Genomic DNA, 21,445 nt, shown 5'->3' on the forward strand with positions numbered 1-21,445 from the left:
AGGGCAGGTCTATGCCAATCTACCAACCCTTTTTTACTCATCATGTAGTTAATAGTACATACATTTCCAGACACCTTGTTGAACTTTCACTTAATTTCTCTGAAATCCTGCTCAAATCCAAAATTTGATTTAAGTTAGAATAAAGATTTGGCCTTATTCATTTACAAGGTTTGATTCAAACTGGCAAATGACTATGATGTTCATGTGTGATTAAAAGACACTTAATTAAACCATAAGCAATTGATCATCTTCCTTAATTTTTGTTGATGGAATGCACTTTAAGCACATTACCATCAAGTGTTTTAGCTTATAGGTCTTTCTTTTTTTAACTGTACATCTGTACAGAACTTTACTCTTGTGATATATAGCCTACTGTTTTAAAGCTTACTGTTCATGAAGACTTACTGCATTCTCTTTTCCCCTCACGTTATCCCTCTGTCTCAATATCTTTTTTTATTACTAAGTGTATATATATATTGTGCGTGTATGTGTGTGTCAATGTATGTGTGTGTGTGCACACATGATTTGCACGCCTGTGTTCGTGAGACATAGTATTATCAATGTGGTTCACTGGTTCAATGAAAACGGTTGAAATGATATCCAGAGCTCAGACATCAAACACCGGAGGCCAGTTGAGTTATGGTGCATCGATCGACTGCAAGAACAAAGGCAGCGATGGTTAAGGAGATGGAAATCGTGGAAGAAAGAGATAGATGAAGCAGACAGAAGACAAGCAGCCTGGGGTCTGCAGAAAATTCTGTTTGGGGTCTGAGGCTCTGGGGTTTATGTCAGTCAGGATCTGGAGAAAAAGTTGCTCCCTTGAGAAAAAGAGTGGAGAGAAAAAGAGAGAGAGATGCAAGGGGATGTGTGGGGCACTAAGGGTTTGGATGATAGGTGAAATTAACCAGGTCCCTCCTGGCCCAGCTGTCAATCCATTGCTTTCCTTTCTGCTCCTCTACAGTATAACTCTGTAAATGGTTATTTAAAAAAAAAAAAAAAAAAAGTCAGGTGCTGCTTTGGAGTATGCATGGCTGGTGAGTTTCCGTCTGTCCCTGTCTGTTTTTTTAAGCCGTTACAGTTGTGTACGGGCACATGTCTGGATGGTGATGAATAACCAGACCCTCCTTGGGTTATCTAGACTTCCTTTAGAGTTTCAAGTGAGAGCCAGATGTAGCTATTTATCTTAATCTTTCCTCTCATTTAGCCGAGATGGAGTTGGGGGCCATTTCACTTTTCATTACGTTATCAAACATTCGAAGAACATCTTGTTATGAGAAAATAATCTGTGAAAATAATAGTGTTGAATATATTGTTACCACTGCATATAAAATAACAAAAACAATAAAAAAAAAAAAAAATCTGCAAACGTACTTAGCTGTAAATTGTAGACACTGTATGAAAAAAGATGTGTGACCAGAGGAAGCTTCTTCATACATATTTAATTTCCTGTAGTCTTTATAATGCTAATGCATTTGAGATGTACTGGAAAAAAAGCTAGAGTGTTGAGTCAGAGGAGATGGGACTTCTTACACCAGTGTAAATATCATGCTTTTAAAGTGACTATGCATTACACACTAAAATATTCAACACCTTCCTCATTTGACTGATCTGTGGTCCATTCTGACAAACCTTATTAAAAATATAGGTTTTTCTATTAATAAAAGAAAAATGGATACAAAATAGAATCTCTCACAAAATAAAGACGAGTAACGTACAATATTTTTACACAGGGCATTTTAGAAAAGAAGCACAAGACCAGGCACTTCCTGCGAGAAGTTATCAATTTGCCTCTCGTGCAACAGATTGACAGCGTGCACCACTTGCGTGTTCACAATTTACAGATTTCAAACGATGTCATCCTCAGCGATGACAGACCACATGCTAAGGAAATTCAGTCAAACTGTGAGAAGGGTCGCGCCTCAGATATTAATTTGAGTCAAGAGTGGTGAAGGAGTGTCCAGGCACTCCCATGAGCAGTGTCATCTCTTATCACATGGTTTTGACTCCATTCCTACTGGCTGGTCGGAAGGTAAAATGCTCATTTAGAGAAGTGACCCAAACCTGGAACAAAACAGCCTCGTGACAAGCACCGTCATCTTCTTTGAGGCTAGTCAACTATTCACTGTTGATATGCTGCTGCAGTAGACCTATTCATCACACACTGTAGGCCTATAGAAACGTTGCATACATGTGCAGTTAATAAAATGTCAAAATAGATTAAAAGTTATATTTCAAATAAGAACCTTCCCTTATAATTTACACCAAATTTTGAACCACTATAATTTGACAGAAGAATTTTAGCACTTTTATAATCTGTGTTCGACAACCACTAAAGTTTGCCTTTTTGGGGCAACTCATCCGCTTTATTCGTCCCTTCCTCCAAACAAAACGAAGCCATCTTGGACATTGTTCTTGACACTGCTGCATTTCATAGGACATTAAACACTGAACCATGTAACCGCGAGTTTCGTAGGAAGCAACAGAGGTGTGTTCAGAGGGCTGTAATGAACCAGGCGAGTGAAGAAGAGAGGACTCTGTGTGCACCGGGCTTGTGCACATGGCATGCAGTCCTTGCAGAGAGGCACATGGCTGCAGCACATGTATGTGTGTTCACAGTGTGCTGACTGCATTGAGCCGCAGTAATTGATAATAAACAGGTCTCATAGCAGGGATTTTATAGCTTTTCCAGTCTTGTTAATTCAGAAAAGAAATGAATTGGTTCTTTCCTCCCTGATTTCCTTGGCTGGTTCCATGAACATACCTTTGTTATGGCCACTGGTGGCCAGGCTGCTTTAAACGGCTGTGTCAATACCAGAGACGGAAATCAGGTGACTGCCATGTCAGGCCCAACACTGGACAGAGTGTTCGATAGGTGATGGTTGTGTGCCTGGTCACAGAACTGTGTATTAGTTTCCTTTTCCAGCTGCCAGTTGGTGTTGTATATTTTATGATATGAAATACAGTAATACAAATATATTTTGCTGCAGTAAGAACAACTGGAGTCCTCTGGCGTATAGATAATACTGTAACTATTTTGGCCTGGCATCATAGGAAAAATGTACTTTATTTGAGATAATGTGAAACAAACAATATTTCTAATTGAAATGCAAAATGGACAACTGAGTTTTGTATTCTTTCAATTAAGCATGTAACCGTCATTATCATATACTTTGAAGCTTGAATGATTTTAGTTGCATGCATGAATACGTTTAAACAATTCGGTGCAATCACACACATTTTCACACGCAGATTTCAAAGCCCAGTATGACTCACCGTGATGGAGGGGATGTACAAACGGAGTACCTAGTACTTTATGAAATATATACAGTTATAGCTAACCAGCAGGGGGCATTTGTTCTTTGCAGTAGCCAACTATTTTGTGTGAAATCAACCATCCAGATTACAGCCTAACCTCGCCCTTTGTGTGGGGGATAGAGGTTGAGCGGTGGTGAGTGGGGCGGCACGAGGAGGGAGGGCTGGGAGCGGATTCTTGTCCAAACATTCTGCACGCGGATTTGTATTCATTGCACCCCTGCTGCTATTGATATCATTACGCGGGGTGCACATGCTGCGAGGAGGGGGCTGGGACTGGCACTGGGGAGGTCATGGAGCTGCAGGCCCTAACGAGAAGTGACACTGGCTCCAGGTCGGCCAAGCATCCACCGGATTTCAATGGGAGCCGCACTTTCCCAGTCAGCGCATTAGATCAAAGATCATTACCTGCTAATCAAAACACATGAACGTAAGGGGCTTCCCTTCTTCCCTTCTCTCTTTCGCTACTCTTTGCTGAGCCGGGGCTTTGGAGGAGATAGAAGGGAAGACAATGGAGGAGACTGCAACAGCTACTGGACTGGATGGACCTCCATGGCCCCATGAGAATTAAAGACCCCCACCCTATCACTTCCTGGACTCATTCAGGCGCCTCAGCTGTCCCTGCAGAAACACTGCTAGAGTTTGTCTAAAATGTCACTAAAAGTTGAAGTTTATACAAAAGTCTGTGACTGTATTATCAATACCTTCCACCATGCTTGTGGCTGGAAATACTTCTGTGTGGACTTTGCTCTTTATCTTTTACCAGGCCTTGTTGTCTCATTTGGTGCTGCGTCACCGTTGTTAGGTCACTACCTCCACTGGGGGTCAGTCAGGGCATGATCGCAGGATTCTTGTCTCGTCTTGATAGTGACAGAACTTCTGGCTCCTCAAAACAGTTTTACAACCAAGCTCACATGTAGGCTACAATTGGACTACAATATAGTTGGATATTTGGCTATCACAGCTGTAACACTCTTAAAACATATGCATAGCAATATATTGAGGACATTAAATAAATGTCTGTCCTACTGTTGAATTTCTCTCTTTTGCATGAGGGTTCTTCTGAGATGTTCACGATATTGATGTTGTCTTGTCCACTTAATTCAGTTCAGGGATCTTGGTAGATTTGGGGTTAGGGGGTGGTAGAAATATGTCGCCTCGGGGCAGTGGCCTGGGTTCTGAAATGTCGAACCCCCTCGGCCAACATGGGACAGGACAAGAGTAAGGGAGTACATAGAGGGGGTGCAGCGGTGGGAATTTTGCTGCTGTACTGAAGGCTCCATGGCCCATTAATCGTTTGTTTGAGTTTCCGCCCCAGTGAGCATGTCATGTCTCCATTAGAGAGGGTTTGTTTCTTCTTCCTGTCCGCCTCTTGGCAGCAGGGGGCTCTCACACATCTCATTTAGCTGTGCACTGCTGTCTGGTGCCAGGCAGACTATCCTGTGTTTGTGTGTGTGTGTGCACACGTATACGTGTGTAAGTGTGTGAGTAAATGCGCATGGTGAATTTCATGTTTTCGGGCTACTCATTTCCTAGAGGTGAACGTTAATTCTAATCGAGTTAGGAGGGTGCTGCTTCCAATGTGATCTGTTGTACAAACCAAATCCCTCCTAAAGACCGTCTGTCTGACTGACTGTCAGTTACTTAAGCCCTCTGACTACTGCAATTCATGGATTACTCATAATTGGATTACTTTCGTTATTTTTGTCTTACTTTGCTCCCGTAATGTCTAAAATAATGAGTAAAATCAACAATTTATTTAATTTCTAACTGAAAATAAAGTCTCACTACTGCTTTTTATTAACTGCAATGCATAACCGCTAAAAATGAGATTTGTATAATTAGATTATTCGGATGGAATAATACACAATTTATCAGCTCCAGTACAGTTAAAAATTATGTGTTTTGCTTATAGAGCATTGGACATGCTATAGTAGGTTAATACTAAAACTGGGGAGGACTGGGGAGGACTAAGGTTATATTTTTTAGGCTCATGATGACCAACATGAGACATGCTATTGTGTAATAAAAGGTGCTGTTAAGAAATTATCTAATTTTCAGTATTGAAGGATAATGATTAGTGAATGGTTTCAAATCAATTAATTCAGTAATTGAATATAATGCACATTATTAGTAATGGGCATGACTTTTCTTAAACATGTAAGTTAAAATCTGTTAATCTGACAGTTTCACCACAGCCATATGGCCTGAATCTTTCTTTAAAAATCAATGAGTGTTTTTTAAATAATATACTAGATGAAATGAATCACCTCATTGTCTTTGCAAAGATATTCTTGCTAAGATACAACATTCCAGTCAGTCTGCCGACTTACTTATTGGGCTCTCTGGTGTAGGAGCTGACCTACACTGCCATGGCCTATCTTGATGTTAGTTTGACCTTTGACCCAAGACTATGTTGTAGACATCAGCCTGCTGACCTGTCAAATGGGCCCCTTTATTCCTGTGACCCATGGAGCATTCCCCTTTAAACTGAAATATGGCCGCCAACCCCACAGAAGCCAGCCAATTAGGAAGTAGAAAGAAATCAGAGTGGCACAATGAGCCGAGACTAATAGAGTCCTCTTTATCTGCCGCCTGCCCGTCTGCCTGCCTGCTGCCTTAATGCCCTCACCGCTGCTGCCATTCACACTGAAGAACTTATGATCAGATCTGATACTACATTGAAGCTATTCTTGACAACTTAATGTAGGCTACATAGACTCAATAAAATAAACACCTCAGGGGGAAATGAATTTAGCTCTGAACAAACTAAATCACAGTTACAAGCACTGCTACATGGGGATGGGTGGAATGTTAATGTTTATCTGCTATAAAACAGGTTTTGCAGTAACCACTTTGGTACTTTGGTAGATGAGACAGCTAATAGATAATTTAAGATGTCAAAGGGACTGGTCTTAAAAATCATGATGTCATATTCCGAACAAAGACAACTGCTGAATGCTGTGCCTTCTCCAATTACTTTATGAAGAAATAAAAGCAACAAGAAGCCAGAGGAACATGATGATATATGAGGAAAAATAGTATCATTAATCTTGGTGATATACAGTTCAGTAAAAAACTAAATCATCACCCACTGTATTTAAACTACTACTTGTGATAAACCCAAAGTTTTAGGGTGATGCTTCATTGTCACAATGGTGCCTGTGCATATGTATGTGTCTTGTTAACACAAAGCACAATATGTGATAGAACACCTGCACGCTTGCTGCATACTCGTGCATGTAAATGGGGAAAAATAATAAACTGCTAACTTATATAGATTTATAAAACTTTGTTATACTTTAATATTCAGGCAGCTAAAGTGCTCAGCTGTCGTGTTGTGACATGTTGGTCGTTCAGTGCTTCTCTGTGTGAGGTGGCTGTCCACCCTTACTTCTCTTTGCATGTCACTGACACACTCTTCCGGATGTGTGTGTGGATATACAAGGTGCCTTATTGCATTTTTCATTTTCCTCATCCCAGTCCTGTTTGTTTTCTGGTCCTTGTCTCTTTTTCTTTGCACTTGACTGACTCTCAAGCAAGTGTTTGCATCCCTGAGCAGCTTAGGGATGCGGCATCAAACAAAGAGGACTATTATCTCAGTTTGAAAAAAGGACAGCCATCTTTGGAGGTGTTTCCCTGAGTGATTCACAACACATTTCGTTTACTTGTTCAGTGGTGGCATCCTTTCACCCCGCATCCCAGAGGGGAATGAAAGAGTTCCACCAAAGGCTGCAGAGTGTCCAGAGCCAAAGAAAAACGGGACAAAATCAATAGCTCACTAGAGTGGAACTATTGCAGACTGTGAGCCACAATTTCTCACCTTGTTGTTCTGAAACACAGCTAATGTTTCCCCTTGCCTCCTCCTCCCTGTACTGGATTGAAATATGTTGCTTCAAAGGTAGGTAGGTTTTACTGCATATGGGAGTCAAAAACATAAAAAAGGGAAACAACTATTTACATATTAAACAAATTAGACTAAAAGATGCTACAGATACAGATGAAAATATTGCGACACTATGCGGTAGGGCTGCACAATTAATCAAATTTTAATCATGATCACGATTTTGGCTTACCACGATCAAATTGGCGTGATCGAGCGATATTTAAAATGTGTCATTCCGTCCATAGAACGCTCCGTATCAACGTTTTTTTTCTTTTTTGCAAAGCCAATCTAGCGCTCCCACTATGGCCACGCCAAGACCCGCCCTTCAATAACAGCTCACCTCTTCAATTGTTTGGATGTGAATCATATTTGTTCTACTTGGCGAGTCCTCATAGTGCAGCTGTTGAATTCTGACGCACGCTCTCTCAACGATCAAGGGGAAGATGGAGCGTGTGCACAGCAGCCCCAAAAAAACCAAAGGGCAGTCACGTGGTCGCGAATAACACAGAAAAGGATTGTAAAAAATAAACATGCAATGCATACATTTATATAACTAATGGATTTTTTTATAATGTCATTTTATATTGTCCCAACTACTTACCAGTTGCTTGAACAGGTATGTCTTTGGCATTTTAATCACTGTCATGTACGTGTATTTTAAATCACCCATGACACTAGGCTACTGTTTAATATTATGTTTTTCTAACTGTCTTTTAGTCTGCTGACTTTGGGCTAGCCTGTATGATACCACATCTAAATGCTACTTTAATCTATGAAAAACTGTCACAGAGTTAAGTTCCTTATGCTGATAAGAGCCACAGGCTACACAACAACACAGTTTCATATGGTAGTGCTGCTGCATTCATTGAACCTACCTAAAGCTCTAGCCCTTCTTCCATGCTCTCACGTCATGCATCAACTACCATGTGGTGATGGGGGTGCCTCAAACTTTTCACAGTACATCATGTAACTTGATGCACATACAGTATGCAAGAATGTAGCACAATATGGATGTGAAAGCAGTTATAATTAGCCTGTGACAATAACATTTGTTTTGGTTAAAATCAACAAATAATCGTGATAATTAATCGTGATCTCAATATTGATCCAAATAATCGTGCAGCCCTAGTATGTGGCATCTGACACAATTTCAGGATAGTTATTAAGGCTGCATGATATGAGGAAAATATGTGATATTCCCTAATGTTATTGAATATCGCGATAATTATATAACTTGTGATAAACAGATATTACAATGTAGCCTACTCAGTTCTGCATTACTGCTGCTTTCAGTATTTTGCTAAAATATGACAAATTGCTCGTTAAATTTTAAACACGACAAAAAAGTGTAGCCATGTTGTGCTTTGTCAATTAAATCAGGTTTTTTTTGTGCCAAATGTTAACGGTTCAGCACATAAAATACCTGTAATAATATACTATGATCCATACAGAAAGTTACATGTTATCATTAATCTTAGCACTGTCCCCTCCTAACTCCTGTTAAATCATATAAGACTAGGGCTATCTAAAGTTAATTCTTGTTCATTTTGTTGGTTAGATCATTGTTCGTTTTTTTAAGTGTATTAATCCGTGATTTTGGGATCCTAAACATGCTGTTCTATACTAAACATGTCCTGTTGCACTCATTTCGATCTCATTTGAACAGTATTCTGTCATTCAAACACCTCTGAGTTGTAGTTTGAAACTTTTACAGACAATTTAATAAAATGAAGGGTTTTATTCGGGCTCGGGTCTGTACAGTTAATGGCTACAGGCACGGTTTCTATGGTTTTATTAGTACAGTTAATCCCATTGCAAGACCACCAGCAGCATGCTACTACTAACGTAACAATAGCCACTCTGAGCAAGTGCTCAGCTGTAATGCGCGCGGCACGCAATTTCGCAAGGGGGAAAGAAAATTGTATTCGGATTGTATCTACCTGGGCGGGTCTCAATTTACCTGGGCGGTGCACTGACAATAATAATGTTAAAAATAATAATAAGAGTGAGTGCATAACGGCCGTGCAGGATTTGAGACCAGACTACCCTATCTAATTCAGGGTATTTTTTAAAATTATAAAACAGGATGAGGTGCTAGCATCAAAATGCTATGGAGGTACAAAGTGCCATCACAGTATCATTACAGCCATTCCTTGGCTGCAATGATGGTGCAGAGACTCAGAGTGATGATGCCGAAAACCCGGAAATGATGACCAATTAGTGCAGACTGGGCTTTTTCGGGAGGGATGTCTTAAAGAGACAGGCGAAAATGGAGCATTTCAGACAGAGGGTGAATACAGGTATATTTAGACAGATAGTATGAGAACAATAATGTGTGTTTTTAACAATAAAGCATATCAACGTGTTCTAGTAGAAACCCAAAATACAAGTATGAACCTTAAAATGAGCATTATATGGGAGCTTTAAAACCCAACTTTAAGGCCTTTTTGAGAAATTGTATCTATAATTTACTGCCAGTTTGAGTGATTACAACGTGTCTTTCATAAGACACACATGAAATGATTAGGGAAAGTTAAACTACAAAGGGTTTTTAATATCAGTATTTATATATATAAATGAAGTAGACCAATCTCAGCACGGCTCCATACATCATGCACTCGCTCATCGTGCTGAATGTATTTCAAATGTCAGATAAGAGCATCACATTGATGAGAAGCAGGCTTGGATATTTTTACCTCGGGATCCACTTCTGTCCATTGACCAAGATAATAAAGATGGACTCAAGCTAAGATTACCAGCAATTCCTGCCAGCCCCTCTCATTTTTCACAGCACTCTCACTGAGCAGAAGGTACTTTGTTAAGTACTTGTTAAGTGTGTTATTCTTTGTACACAAACATCACCCTGGTAATAGCACACCTACACAGCACTTGAGAGATCATTATTGTGAATATGTGTACATGGCTTTTTAGAGACCTTTGTATTCAGACATTGTACACTGGGATTTACTTTTTAATTTGACCTTTTTACCCAATTTGTCAATAGAACATACGAGTAAGGCAAAGAGATAATGGTTATTATTGATACTGCAGGGTTTTTTCTTCTCAATACTTTTAGAGAATTTTGGCTTTAATCTGTGGTCAGTTATTCCTGATCTTTTAAATGAATAGGTTGTCATGAGCTAATCCTCACAATCTTTGGGTGCAAAGCCAAGAACAAATGTTTGGTTAACAGTGTTTAAGAAAGCCTTACAACAATGATTATATCCATAACTGTGCTATTGTCTTTTGTCATTGTACTTAAAGCCCCAAACTGTGTTTGCTGTTCTCTGACGTTTTTGCCAGTAAGTCTGCAAATGCTAACTACAGTATATTGTAAAGTGCACATGTTTTGTATTCTAATACAGACTGTGGAAAATGTCCTTTGGATGAATATCATTCCATCTTAAAGGGATAGTTTTTGAAGTGGGCTTGTACTGTATGAGGTATTATCCATAGTTATTTTGTTTGTGTTATTGTCTGACTTTGGTGTTTTGAACGGGTTAGGAACTAACAAAACTAAGAAACAAACTTACCGATCGATACTGAAGACCAGCAACTCAACAACAACTTTTTTAGGGTGGGCATTGTTTTAGGTGGCTAAAATACATTTAGCTGCTGTGACCATCCTTCTCTTCAGTGTCGGGACTCCTGCCTGCTTTTTCAAACTGGGGGCATGGCAACCGCCATCTACTGTAGGCAATAAACTGACTATGGATAAGTACCTCATTCATTCCCACTTCTGAACTATCTCTAGCTATCTTACACAGCAGTTATTGATTCCCCATATCTTTACCACATTCACTTAAAATACATATTATTTAGCTTTTAAGCTCCAATTCCCTGTTTTTTTTTATGTGTTGCGCTAAAAGTTATCAATCGTCAGAAGCAGTACCACCATTCTGTAACACCAGTCTTTTGCACCTTCTCACTGATTTTCTTTTGTCAAGATGGAGGGTCAAGAGGGAAAGTGAGCCTTGAAAGAGTGTACAGCTTAACCTTGACCTTAGGCTTGCATTACTCTAAATGTGTGTGTGCGCAACTACAGCTGCCCCGCTCGCCACATCAGAGCGTGTTTACATTTTAGGAGAGGTCTTTATCTCCCACAGGCCTGGGGTCCCTCTGGGTGAGTTTATACAGCCAGTACACACACACACACACACACACACACACACACACACACACACACACACACACACACACACACACACACACACACACACACACACACACAAAAATACACATACACACACACACACAGCGTGGCTCAGTGCGAGCCTCCCATAGAAAAAGCAAAGGGAGAGTGCTGTCATACACTCATCCATCTCAGCTACATTCTGGACCAACGCTGGGCGTAGCAGCTCTCTCCCTGAGAGCCCAAACACTGCAGAAGTAGGTTACCTACAGTCTGGATCTTGGAAGGAGAGAGAAAAAAGATTGTATAAACTACACCAGCAAGGATATACATAGACAGAGCAGTGACTATGATGGGAATTTCTGTAACATCATACGTTTTCACAGACTTTAATGGCAGTAACTGACTTCATAAATCATCAGATTCTATATATGCAGCACCTCATTTTTCAAATCTCCTCCAAAAGACTTCTTTGGCCATTTGTGGTGCGAAAACTAGTGGCTCATGTATGACCAAGACCAGACTAGTATAATCTAAATTACATACACACATTAGATAGTATGTTTGTGTGCAGCATTAAAATACTTGGCTATCATGACTGGTGTCTGTTTGTTATCCTATCAGTCAGTTTAGCCATTTAGTGTCCTTTCAGAGCCATCCATCTTGATAGGGTGCTCTGTTAAGATATGGGACCGTGGGGTGTCTTCCATACTGTTACTGTCAACTGTCAAGTGTTAGATTCACATTGCTAACCAATGCTTTCAGCCTCACATGCCATATAAATCTTTTTCAGGCTTGTGCAACAAATACTAAATCCTCTCACAAAAGACAATATGTTACAAAATCTTCTTATGTGGCAACTTGATGCTTGGTCTTGTAAAAGTGGAAATTTACAGATCAAGTGCCAGTTTGTTTTTCAAGTGTGAGAAAGAAAAAGACCACCAGCTTGATATCACAGCCTCTCTCACATGCACGCACACACACAACACACACACACACACACACACACACACACACACACACACACACACACACACACACACACACACACACACACACACACACATTTATAAAAGTGTGACCTTTTTCACATGTGTAGATAATAAGCTGTTACAAAAACCAAACAACCTGTCAGGGATAAGATAAAAACAGAACAGCTGATTCACAGACACAAAAAGCTTCATTATGCTCCGTCTTCACAGTAAAACTCCACAACATACAAAATTAACAGTGTTTATCAGCCATTTCAGTGTCTAAATACTTCTTTTCACAACAGCTTATAGGTCCAGTTTTTTTCCATTTTAGAGGGAGTCTTAACTGTCCTCTCTGGTTGACTCACTGTCATTCATTCACTGTTTACTTTACATACTTTTCAAACCCACTATGCCTTGATCCGGTGAATACTCTTGCTGACTAACCCAGAACCCTAATGACATAGAGCAGAGAACAGAAAAAAAGCAGAAACATGAACTGGTATGGATTTGAGAAAACCTACTGGTGAGATATTGAGTGTTTGTCTCCTCGAGGGCCTGCCTCTATCATCACAGAGGGCCTGACTAACTGTGCGGGGCGCGATGGAAGTCCATCTTAGATGATGGTTTTATTGATGGCATCAAGTCACACATTGGCCTCTATGGAGGTGCCATGCTGGCTGCTTAGCCCAGGTGGCGGGAGAGAGAGGGACGAGGAATGGAAGCAAAGGGCAAAGGGGGTGGGGGCGAGTTTTGGGGGTAAACTGGCACACAGCGAGGCCACAGTGGCTCTCCAAGAGCAACATGCAGACACCTGCATTTAGGGAGATCAATACCTTGCCACAAACAACTCAGAGTGGCTCTGGAGAATAGCATTTATTGATTTGAAACTGGTGTTAATAGAAGGAGCCGATATCTCTGATATGCTCCACTCAAGTCTGATCTTTTTACGTTTCCAAAGCAAAATTGTAGTAATCCCATAAGAGGCTCGCCCATTCTTGTCACCTTGTAATGTAATAGTTACACTGTTAAAAGTATGAAAGACAATATATTTGACTTGTGTTTAGATCAATATAAAAAAAAAATTAGAATAATTGAGGAAAACCTATAATCAAAATAGATTTAATGTCTTGACAACTTGACAAATGTATGGTGCAATATGTAATATATTTACTGTATTAAATCAAAAAATTACCACAATATGTCATCAGATATTAAGGAAACATGTAAAGCTGAAATACTGTCTTTTCTGACAACAATGCTAAAGCCAGTTTTTTTCTCCTTTTTTCGTTATGTCTGTTTGTGTTCGACTGCCCATTTTGACAGCCAGGCCGGGTTGCCAGATATACCTGTAAAAATGCAAACCCAGTGCGCGACAGCTGTAGTACAGCCATGGAAGCAGCAAACAAACTCACAGGATCAACGGAGATAGATTCTACCCTACCTAAAAAAAAAAACTCTGCATGTTTCTAACAGTTGCCTGACCAGAGACGTAACAAACCCCAGGTAACTATTGGAGATGTATTTTGAAAGATGGAGACAGCTAGAGCCCAAAAGGACGCCGAGTTGGTTAATTTCCTCCTGAACAGGACAGCATTAAGCTTCAGGCTAATTTATCACGGCTATTAGGGATGGGCATTTTCAGTCATTTCAACATTTGTGTACTCACATTGAATTATATAGAGTACTTGAGTTGGTTACTTGCAAAACCAATTATGACACAGCAAGGGAAGTGATCCTGACTGGTCCTGGCTAACGCCGCCACGCTAGCACGCGATAACTGCTAACGTTTCCTGAGGACCAGGCAAGGGGGCCACACGCTGTTTACAACCACCTTGACAGACGTATGACAGAAACTGCAAGTTTGACTTCCTCATAATGGAAACATGCAATTTAACTTTGGCAGAACAACTGTGCCGACCAACGATGAGTAATTTTAAGCCGAGATAGGGTGGTTGTCAGTCGGGTAGGCTACTGAGCTCCACTTGAGCATGGGCTTTTATGACTGACAACATAGCCAGCATCTAACATTAGGAACTCCGCTGCGCTGTGTAGTAACGTCTGGCTATGTGAGACTAGCGTCTAGCAACATTGTTGGATGCTGTGTTCTCAACCTGGCAACCTCCGTGAACTTCAAGTCTGGGGAGGAGGGGCCGTGGGAGACGACTCTCCAGTATTTTGAATTTGGACTGCAGTAGCTATTCTAAACGCTAGCTGTCAGTATTACATATTGGACCTTCAAAGTTTATACTACAGCAATTTCCAACCTTTGATAAAACATTTACTCTTTTGATAGATTTAACATTATTTAAATGAACCATTTTCACAAGTCTGGCTGTGGCATGCATGATAAGTCAATTTACTGTCCCAAAATGTGATGGCCCCATACTGTTGCTTCTAGACGTATTGACCTACTGTGTTGGCACACTGTCTCTGAAGGCACACAGGGGGCAGGCACGGTTGTTGCCTCACTACCCTTGGGTTCAGTTACTCTGTATGCATGGTATTGATCCCCCAGCAGTTACAAAGCTCCCTGTTGAGTATTCCTACAGAGCAATGACTGTGGTCATGGCTGAGGTATCCCAAAGCTGGTTCGTAATTACCAGCAGGGTTTTTGCACGAGGGCGGGGTACCCTCTTGTCACAATGCTGCTCAATCAACAGTTTGCATGAGCAGATTATTTACGCTCTTTGTGTCATGCTGGTATCGGATTATGTGATCAGTGTTCATGCAACCTTGTTTAACCAAGACCTCCAATCAATTTGAACATTTACAATGTGACCATATTCCATCGTGTCTAAATAAAAAATAAAAGTAAAAGGAATACAGTTGTATTAAAATATTGTTAATATTAAGTTGAAACATTACACAGTGTTAGCTAACCTTTAATGGCCTCTATGGTAGGGGTGTAAGAAAAAATCGATACACTTGAGTATCGCGATATTTTATTTTGCAATTATGTATTGATTTTCAAAAAGGCAGTGTCGATTATCGATTTTTAATTTTACGTTCAAAAATATTCATGTAAGACAGTGGTTCACGTTTATGTTCAAACCCCCTACTGCTAGATGGCTATGCTGAGACGCACCACTAGTGTCCTTGCCTAACAGTGCCTAGCAGTGCCTGAATTTTTGCTAGAAGCTAACAATGTAGCTATGGCTGAACTTTGGCCTAATTTAGCATATAAAAATTAGCTCACTAAGAACCTGTGAACCACAATCCCAAACTGTTTTGATTTTCTGTGTACTGAATTGTTTACCTAAAGTAAACTTCTTTGACTTTTATGAACATCATGTCTTTTTTTAAATATTAGTTTTTCTAAAATTATACTTTGAAAAAAGTATTGAAATATATTGCAATATATTGAATCGTGACCCATGTATCGTGATACGTATTGTATCGCCAGATTCTTGCCAATACACAGCCCTACTCTATGGTAGCTCTTCTTGTGGTCTATAGAAAAGACAGAATGTGTAACCAAACAATAAGCCTAGGCTGCAACAAACCTGAAGTATCCTTTAAGTCAATTATGAGTACTTCTATGGTAATTATATGGTAATTTTAAGCATAATAGCTGTCAGAAGACTACTCCATCATTTTAGGGCTCTTCTGATTATCTGTTTAATGTGTTGTATTTGTTCTGTTTCATGTGAAGCTAGACAAATACAGCACACTACGATCTTACTAGGATAAAGCAGAAAGAGATGTTTAGATTGAAACAAACCAGCATGCTCAATATCTCTAAGGACTGACACAAGTCTAAATGTGTTCCATATGGGGAAACTACTACCCAGGTGTATGAGAGAACAACGTGTTTTCTACTCGCCAGTCCCTACAGTCTGTACCTGTAATTCCCACGGACTGAGTGAGGAATGGAGGGAGCCTGGCCACGGTGCCTTATCAGTTCTAATGATGAGACAGCTGGAGGCCATTTTCCAGCTGGGCCCAGCTTTGACATTGAAACACTTATGGTCTACCCTGCATGGTCTCCCCATGACAAGGATGGATGAGACTTCTGCAATGTTAACCAATCATTCAAATCTGGTATGATGGCTTTACTGAGCAAATGCTATAATTTCACTCGCTCTTGGTTATCTTCCATGGAGAGCTGAAGTTGAGAGCAGCTTTTTGGTTAAAAATGGTCTGTCATTGCAGGACAGTGAACCCTATTTGTTTGATGAAAACATAATGTTAAATCCTGATTAATGCTGGCTGTGATTAAAAAGAGTCTCCACCAAGATGTCATTGTGTAATTGATAAATAGATGTGTGTTCTTTGCACTGAACTGGATAGCATGGTTGGTAAAGCACATTATTTCACCCAACTGAACTGGCTTTTACGAAGTCATAATTTACCTGTCATACAAAGACTTCTCATCAGTTACTGTAAATGGATTTGGCCCAGAATCACACAGGCTTCCTCAATATTCTTTTACGTGATAAAACCATTTTTCTCACTAGTACCATAATCTTTTCTTGTCAGACCAAAATGCATTGAGACTCTTTTCCCAAAATTCTTTCCTTTCTTTCTTCATATCAGTCTATTTTTTCATGTGTTTGTCTTAAAACCCTGCCAGATTGTTAATTTGTTAATGCTTTATTTAGGGGTCTTGATCATAATCACTCAGAACAACAACAACCACCACCACTCAGGATCACTTATTAAAACAAGAGCAAATATTATAACAAAAAATACATTTCCTGCAGAAGATGCTTGTGAATGCTGAAAAGCTAAATTGCTAAAGCTAAACTGGATTGCTGGCATATTTGCGTAAAAAGAAGGTGAAGTAGTGGGAAAAGTTGGAAAAGTTGGAAAAGTGGGAATGGTTTTAATTAGTAAGAATTTCATTGAAAAGTTGAATAATACCAATAATGTATTAAATGAAAGTGGAATATTTAAATTATATAAAAAATGTTTTTAAAGAAAAGTCATAGTATAGCATGTCGAAAAGTAATAGTATAGGTATAACAAAAAAAAACTAATAGAAACCTATTATAGCATGTCGAAAAAAACTGATGAAAAAGTCATAGTAAAGTGTAAAAAAGTCATGGTATAGTTTGTTGAAAAAAAGTAATTAAAAAGACATAGTATAGTATGTCGAAAAAAGTCATAGTATAGCATGTCGAAATAAAGTCTTAAAAAGGTCATAATATAGTGTGTCAAAAAATCACAAAATCATAGTATAGTTTGTCGAACAAAGTATAATGTCGAAAAAAGTAATAAAATAGTCAAAGTATGACGAAAAAAGTATATAGAAAGAGTATATAGAAAAAAAGTGATAAAAAAGTCAGAGTATAATATATTGAAAAAAGTCATAGCATAGTATGTCAAAAGTGATAAAAACGTAGCTCACCTGGTAGAGCGTGCACCCAATGTACCTAAAGGCTCAGTCCTTGCTGCAGTGGCTGCTGGTTCAATTCCAACCTTCGGCCCTTTAATGCATGTCATTTCCCCTCTCGCTCCCATTTTATGTCTAAGCTGTCCTATCAAATAAAGGCCTAAAATGCCAAAAGAAATGTCGTGGTTTATTATGTCGAAAGTAGTCGACAAGTAAAAGTATGTTATGTCAAAAAAAAGTCATAGTATAGTATGTTGAGGTCATAGTATAGAATGTTTAAAAAAATCATAGTATAGTGTATCTAAAGAAATCATAGTATATAGTATGTTGAAAAAAGTCATATTATGCCAAAAACAGTCATAGAATAGTATGTCGAAAAAAGTGATAAACTCATGGTATAGTATGTTGAAAAAAGTCGTACAGTATATAAAAAGGTTATGGTATAGTATGTCTCAAAAAGTGATAAAAAATTATCGTATGTATGTCAAAAAAATGTATTGTGTAGTATGTCGAAAAAAAGTCTCTGTATAGTACGTTGAAAAAAGTGATAAAAAAGTCATAGTGTAGAATGTAAAAAAAAAATCATAGTATAGTATATAAAACAAGTCAAACTATATATTTTGATAAACGTGATAACAAAGTCATAGTATAGTATATCGAAAAAAAGTCATGAAATGGGCCAGCCTGGACTGGGTATTGAACCTGGGACAGACTCTGCAATGACTATTTACCTATTGGCAGCAGTGCTAATCACTGAGATAGTGTGCCACCAATTTAATTTATGTTGAAAACATTAATAGCAAAGTATGTCGAAAAAGCCATTAAGAAGTCATAGTATAGTATGTTGAAAAAAGTGATAACAAAGTCGTATGTTGAAAAAAGTCATAGTACAGGATTTGAAAAAATCATAGTATAGTATGTCAAAAATAGTCATATAGTATGTTGAAAAAAGTTATAAAAAGTCATAGTATAGCATGTCATAAAAAGGGATGAAAAAGTGATGTATGTATGTCGAAAAAAATGATAGTATAGTATGTCGGAAAAAGTCATAGTATAGAATGTTAAAAACTATTATAGTATAGTGTATATATAAAATAAAGTCGTAGCATATATATGTTAAAAAAGTGATAACAAAGTTATGGTATAGTATGTCCAAAAAAGTCATAGTATATTGAAAAAAGCCATTTAAAAAGTCAAAGTGTTGTATGTCGAAAAAAAAAAATCATAGCATAGTATGTCGAAAAATCCGTCATGAAATGCCAGCCTGGACAGGGTATCAAACCTGGGTCAGATTCTACGGTGACTACTTGCTGGTTGGTTGTTGGCAGCAGTGCTGACCACTGAGCCAGTATGCCACCAAAGACTTTATGTTGAAAGCAGTAATAGTCGTAACATGTCAAAAAAAGCCATTAAAGGGGTGATGGAATGCAAAACCGATTTTACCCTGTCATAGTTGAATAACGACAGTTCGGTGGGTAAATAGGACATACATAGAAGCTCAAAGCCCCACTGACACCCCTTTACTATGAAAATCTCATATTTTGAAACTGCCGCTGAAAACGGGCGAATCCCAACAAAGCTAGTTGCTTACGCAAGCATCTCAAAATCCGGAACCTTTACATAGGCTACACAACTGACCTGAGATCAGGTAGTCTTCTGACTCTAGCTAGGTCACGCAGATCTCTGCTATTCCATTACAAAATTCACTTCTGAAACTTTTTTATGCGAGAAATCAACTATGTAAAGCTCAAATATGGGCCGTTTTACGAAAATGAATGGCTAATTGCAAATTTTGTCCAACTGTGTGTCGGAGTTCAGCGCCGGTGCTGCCTGTGTTGTTGCCTCGCCGCCCAGCCTGCCTTCCTTTACACACCCCGGCCTGCTCTGAGCTCGATTGAGCTCCGTTACGGCTTGCAGCCCACAGCACTCCATACCCGCGCAAAGTCACCAGTTTTTGGCAAATGGACTACTAAACGCCGGTGCTCTGACAGAGCTCCAGGGCCTGCAGCTCCCCTCTTCCTGCTAGCTAAATGCCCGGTGTGTGTGACTAAGAGCGCGGTCAGCGAGCTTGTTGCACTAGCAATCTGTTACCACAGGTTCCAGTTAATCTTTTAATGTTTGTTTGAGTTATTTAAACAAACGATTGGGGAAATAAACGCCGCTTGTCCGCGAGTCTCATTGTTAGAGCCTGCGGCTGGATGTAGCTCTATCAATGAGAGCTAGCTCCTCCTAGAATTCCTCTGAAATTCACAAATATTCATTAACTTGAAATCGGACACCGTTGTTAGCTTTATAAGACATTTAGGGAGATGTTGTATAAGTGGTGTGACGAAATTCAAACTGTAAATATACACACATTATGCGATAAATGAAGCTAACTATCCCTGATTTGTAGCTAGCTACACATAGCTAGGATTGAAGGGACAGTCATAGCTAACGAAACCCCCACTGTTCACAAAAATTCATTAACTTGAAATCGGACACCGTTGTTAGCTTTATAAGACCTTTAGGGAGATGTTGTATAAATGGCGTGATGAAATTCAAACTGTAAATATACAGAAATTACGCCAAAAATGAAGCTAACTATCCGTGATTTGTAGCTAGCCACACATAGCTAGGATTGAAGGGACAGTCATAGATAACGAAACCCCTAATCTTCACAAAAATTCATTAACTTGAAATCGGACACGGTTGTTAGCTTTATAAGACCTTTAGAGATATGTTGTATAAGTGGCGTGACAAAATTCAAACTGTAAATATAGCTAGTTATGCTGACAGCCAGCCAAGATTAACTGGAACTGTTGTAAGAGATTGCTGGTGTAACAAGCTCGCTGACTGCGCTATCACTCTCACACACGGGCCATTTAGCTAGCAGGAAGAGGGGAGCTGCAGGCCCTGGATCTCTGTCAGCGAAGCAGCGTTTGGTCCATTAACCCCAAAACGGTGACTTTGCGCGGGTATAGAGTGCTGTGGGCTGCAAGCGGTAACGGAGCTCAGAGCAGGCCGGGGTGTGTAAAGGAAGGCAGGCCGTGCAGCGAGGCAGCAACACAGGCAGCACCGGCAGCTGAACTCCGACACACAGTCTTACCAAATTTGCAATTAGCCATCAATTTTCGTAAAACGTCCCATATTTGAGCTTTATATAGTTGATTTCTCGCTTAAAAAAGTCTCAGAAGTGAATTTAATAACGTAATAGCCCGACAAACAATGTATAACTTTGCAATGAGACCTGCTCCCATGTGTTTCTATGTAGTTTGCTCAAACCAATCAGTGCGTAGCTCATTCTGAATATTAATGAGCATACCATATTTGGAAGAAAAGCTCTTGTTCCAAATAGAGCCATATTCACAGGGTAGTTAAGGGCCTAATAAAATAGCATTCGGGCAATTTTCAGCCCAACCAATGTTACATACTACATTAGGAGACCTTAAGGAACAGTGTAAAATACCCTATATAATCATTCTATCACCCCTTTAAAAAGTCTGTCGAAAAAAATAGTGATAACAAAATCATAGTATAGCATGTCGAAAAAAGCCAAAGTGTAGTATGTTGAAAAAAGTCATAGTATTGTATGTTGAAAAAAGTGATTAATGCTGAATCAGCATTCACACAAATATTGGCAAGAACTGTACTTCAGAGTAATGAAAGTCTCTCATTTCTATTTGTTTGGCAGTTCAGTCTAGTAGTAAGGTGCATAGTACCAGACACCATTCCTCCCTAGTTCAGGGTTAATATGAGGAATGCTAACCTATGCTATGGTCTGGTGTCATGGGTGTTCACCTTGAACTTCACAAACGATGTAATCT

The sequence above is a fragment of the Perca fluviatilis genome, chromosome 17 (genome assembly GCF_010015445.1).
Source record: "Perca fluviatilis chromosome 17, GENO_Pfluv_1.0, whole genome shotgun sequence".
NCBI classification, from domain to species: Eukaryota; Metazoa; Chordata; class Actinopteri; order Perciformes; family Percidae; genus Perca; species Perca fluviatilis.